A 4,778-nucleotide genomic window follows, 5' to 3' on the forward strand; every position below is an offset into this window, starting at 1 on the left:
AGCTAGTGCATTGCTTTTATCGCGGGCTTTGAGCACGGCAACCGAATCAGGAAATTCCGTAACGAAAAAACCTAACACACCCCACTCCGACCGGCACAGCGGTGCGTCATTGCCAGTCGCCATCAGACTTCGACTCGGTGTTTGTGTGCATGCGACTAGACGTAATTATGTAAATTATAATTATTAATTTCAATTGATAAAAAATGATATGCAATAGCTATACCGCGGCAGTTCCCGAGTGCCACACGTTTTTTTTCACAATAAATTGTTGTTCTACACAACCTCACATCCGAGTTGATGATATCACCAACGCCGGCCTGCCGTTTCATGTTTAACAAATTTTAATGTCATACCGGTTCAAATTTCATTTTCTACTTCTTTTTTATAATTTAAAACAACTCATAACAAATTGTTAATGATGATCTCTACTTGTAATACACTCTTTATAAAAAAAATGAAACTTTCACCCGTTTCATTTTTTTTCAGTGGTGCGATGCGTGCGGAGATGGTAATGACTGCGGCAAATGCGTCTGTAACTGTGGCGACGCTTGCGATGATATGCGGCCTAGTAAGCGTTGACCTTAATAATTTCACAGTTTCATCAACTTGATTCTAGCTTGTAAGCTTTCAGTGTTTTATTTTTAAAATTGTTTGGTTGGAATATTTTTCATTAATTCGTTGTAGATTAATGATAGAGTAAATGACAAATTTTATGTTGTCTGCAGCTTCGGTACGCATAAATTCGTTTTCCGCACTGGAACACTACATTTGTCCAGGATAAAAATAAAAATTTTGAAAAAGCTGTGACCTACTTGAGTAAAACCTCTTTAGATTGTGTATTGTGTATGTCGCTAATACAGAGTTCACTCTGAAAATAGCATTTCCGAAAAGCTATGTCCACAGTATGCGCTTTCGTCTTCAATTTTCGTCATCTTCTTTCATTCAACTTTCGTTTTGGCGCATTCAATAATAATTGAATGCGTCAACGAACGCAACACGATTTGAAAGTTTTGGATACGGTCAGCATGCGTCGCGGGCATGCCTCACGTTCGCTGTTGACTGCGCTATAACGCATGCCCTTGACGAACAGAAAAAGGCACAGTGTGGACAAAGCTAATGAGTTACTTTCGTCGTTGTAAGTAATTTTGTATGTTTTTTTGAAAATATTCCCCAATATCGTAAACTTTCCAACTTGCTAAAACCCCTTCAGCGTTGCTATTTCCACAGCAAATTCTATACGAGAGACAGATACACCTTAAAATATTATTACACCTAAAAACCACTTAGTTTTATCCCGGACTTTTCCCCTCAGCGGGATGCAAACCCGGGACCTCCGAGGCTTGGACCTTAAGCAAACCAACTTTTTTTCATGAAATAAGGGGGCAAACGAGCAAACGGGTCACAACGGAAAGCCACTACCGTCACCCATGGACAATCGCAACATCAGAAGAGCTGCAGGTGTGTTGCCGGCCTTTTAAGAGGGAATACGCTCTCTTCTTGAAGGTTTACAGGTCGTTTAGGTCCGGAAATACTGCTGGTGACAGTTCGTTCCAGAGTTTTACAGTGCGCGGCAGAAAGTTACGCTAGAAACGCACGATGGAAAACTGCTATTTATCAAGGTGATGGAGGATGGTAGATTTTTCGCGTGGGGCGATGGCGAAAAGTTGCAAGAGGTATGATTCCGAACAATTCGTCAGAGCACTTCCCGTGATACAACCCATAATGGATGCAGTGTGAAGCTCGGCGTAATTCCAAGGGGTCCAAGCTGTTTGAAACACTGTGGCAGTCAACAATTCGAGTGGCCCTTCGTTGGATACGATCAAGAGGGAGCAGTTGGTGTTTTGGCGCCCCTACCCAGAGATGAGAACAGTATTCCATATGAGGCCGAACCTGCGCCTTGTAGAATGCCAACTGAGAAAATACTTATAAAGTCTAACAATTTGCATTACAAGTTATACTTCCACCATATGAGCTTAAATATTAATCAGCCCACTTACTGCGAACTGATAATGCTATAAAGGTAAAATAAATCGGTCGTATTTTACAGAACCATTTCAGTAGGAAATTGTTTTTTCGACAGAAATATGCTTTTACAATAATAGCGTTCGGCCAAACGCGTCCACGAAAAAAAAAACTTATACAGCACCTGTGATTTAGTTTCAAAATTTATTTTGGTAGCCTAGCTAGGTTATTTCTCATTGATATGCAAATTAAAATCGAATAATTTGCAAATTTCATTGGTTTGAAATAAAACGAGTGTACCTTTGTCTTCTATATAGCCTAAACGAAAATGGGGTCTGCCAAAAATGACACTTATTAAAATATATCGAGTCTAAAAATATTTTTTCCAGAATAAAAACATTGAATTAATTAAATGGAAGAATTATATTATGTTTACTCTCTCTTCTTTACCAAATTGATTCAGGAATTTCATTTTATTTACTTACGTACTGTAAAATTTAATTGTCATGCTGCAAAGGAACGCAAATCGAAATTCAATACATGATACAATTCAATACAAAAATTCAATATAGATACGAAAATTATTGTTAACGTCACGCAAAGAAATAATATATTATATTTTGTTATGTTTATTGTGCAGTCTATCCTCTAAAGTCTAAGGGTCAATTCAGACCGCAACGCGACAAGGCGAGGCGAGGCGCGGCGCGGCATAAATTTGTATAGATTTGACAGATTTCAATCGCGTGAGACGTCTTGACAATCTGTCAAATCCATACTAATTTAGAAATGCATCTACGCGTCGCGTTGCGACCTGAATCAACCCTAAATCATATTTTATTGTAAGCGTCACTTTCAATAAGGGTTGTATGGCGCTCTGTAGCCGTATGTATGGTCTATCCGCTATCGTGTCCACGATATAGCTGTCATGTGTCTGTCTGGCACGACATTTGACTTGATACACCCTACGTCTACATAGCGCCATACGACTCTTATTCAATGTCACTTTCTTTGTATGAAAACAAATTTAATATTTTTAAAACAGCTAATTTTGTCATTAAAAATCTAGGAAGTCTAAATAATACCTTAAAATATATTCTTTATTGAGCACACATAATATAACAATTTAAAAAAGATGTTTTTAAATAGTTTCCTTTGTAGTAGGTACCTAATATAATATTAAACTAAAATACAGCAATATTCGTTAGGAGCGCAGTCCGTCTTGATATTCTTCAAAGCTGTACTACAGAAGACACTCTTGTCTATACAATGGCCGCCACGTTTCTCACAACGAACTTCGTTCATTGATACTGAAAACAAATGAAAGTAAACTTAGTCTCGTAATAAAATGGTAAGAGGATTAAAAACGAAAGGATGGAGGAGCAATGAAACATTAACAGGTCAAAGCAGATGCCATCACTAGCACATACAGAAAGAGCGACCGCACATTAGAGACACGACAGTCTTAGCCCGGCCGCACATTGTCCGAAATATGTGATCAGAAACAGTTGAACGTCCGCGCTGTCTCTTACATTTTGTACTGAGACGAGTGAGCTCGAACTCGCCGGAAGGATATTTCGGATAGTGTGCGGGGTGGCGGTTCGGCGAAATTCAACTGTTAAAGAACATAAAAAATATATTTTTCCTGACAATATCGTGTGGCTTCGGTCAAAGTTGCTGACCGAAGCCCCCTCCGATCCTGATTTTATTATATTGTATTGAAGTGATTTATGAATTCTTGCAATTATCAGGTGATCGCTCGTAAACCCGTGAGAAATTGATAATAATGTTTACATATTTGAAATGTGCTAAAAAAGTTCTTTCTTTTGATACCCCACACGACATTGTCAGGAAAAACATTTTTTTTGTTCTTTACTTTCAGTCCCCTAGATGGTGCTACAGTTAATTCAACGTGATGTCATGTAGCCTATAACCAGCGGACAGTCAAGAGGCTTCTAACGACACCTCATTTGTCCAAATGGGTTAAGTAGTTTTAAAGTTACGAGGGAACAGATGAACATCCATATCCACATACATACATACATACATACATAAATACAGGCCAAAATCATAACCCTCCTTTTTGCTTCGCCGTAGTCGGGTAATTATGTTATTGTAGTACTTACTTATATTTCTTTGATCATAAAGTTTAGCATTCAGAGTACCATACCTACCTTGTCACGCAACGTCTTAAAAGCGTTTAAAATTTTTATAATGTCCTCAATATTTCCATCGCGGGTAGTCAAATGCCTTTTTCTAAGATAGGGATAGGATCGGTTTAATCTTGTGATATATTATATCACAAGATTAAGCTAAAACCTAAGATACAAGATTTAACTAAAAAAATTGACAAATTTTAATACTATACTATATTTTTTTTAATTAATGCCTTAGAAATCTTAGAATAGGTAAGTAACTTTATTGAGAAATTTACAGTTTTGATCGCATAACTTTACGAATTGGGTATTATAATTATTAACACTTTCGTGTTTCTTCCGCTCTTGCATGTTAAGTCTTAGAAATCAAAATAATTTAGATGTATATTTAGACAATTTTACATCTTCGTGTTAGAGCGAGACAGATGGAAGACCTTGGGGGAGGCCATTGCCCAGCAGTGGGATAGCATAGGCTCAAAAAAAAATTATTTAACTTCCAAATATTATGATTGTATCCTGCAGTATGTAACTTCGAAGTAGAAGTGGGTTTTACCATCATCAACTTAGGCTTTTTACAGATGAAGGGCACGTGTCGGTGGCACGTGTCGTCAGCAGTCGACGGCAGTTGACGGCACGTGTCGGCGGCAGTTGACTGCAGTTGAC

This window comes from Aricia agestis, chromosome 8 (genome assembly GCF_905147365.1).
Source record: "Aricia agestis chromosome 8, ilAriAges1.1, whole genome shotgun sequence".
NCBI lineage: Eukaryota > Metazoa > Arthropoda > Insecta > Lepidoptera > Lycaenidae > Aricia > Aricia agestis.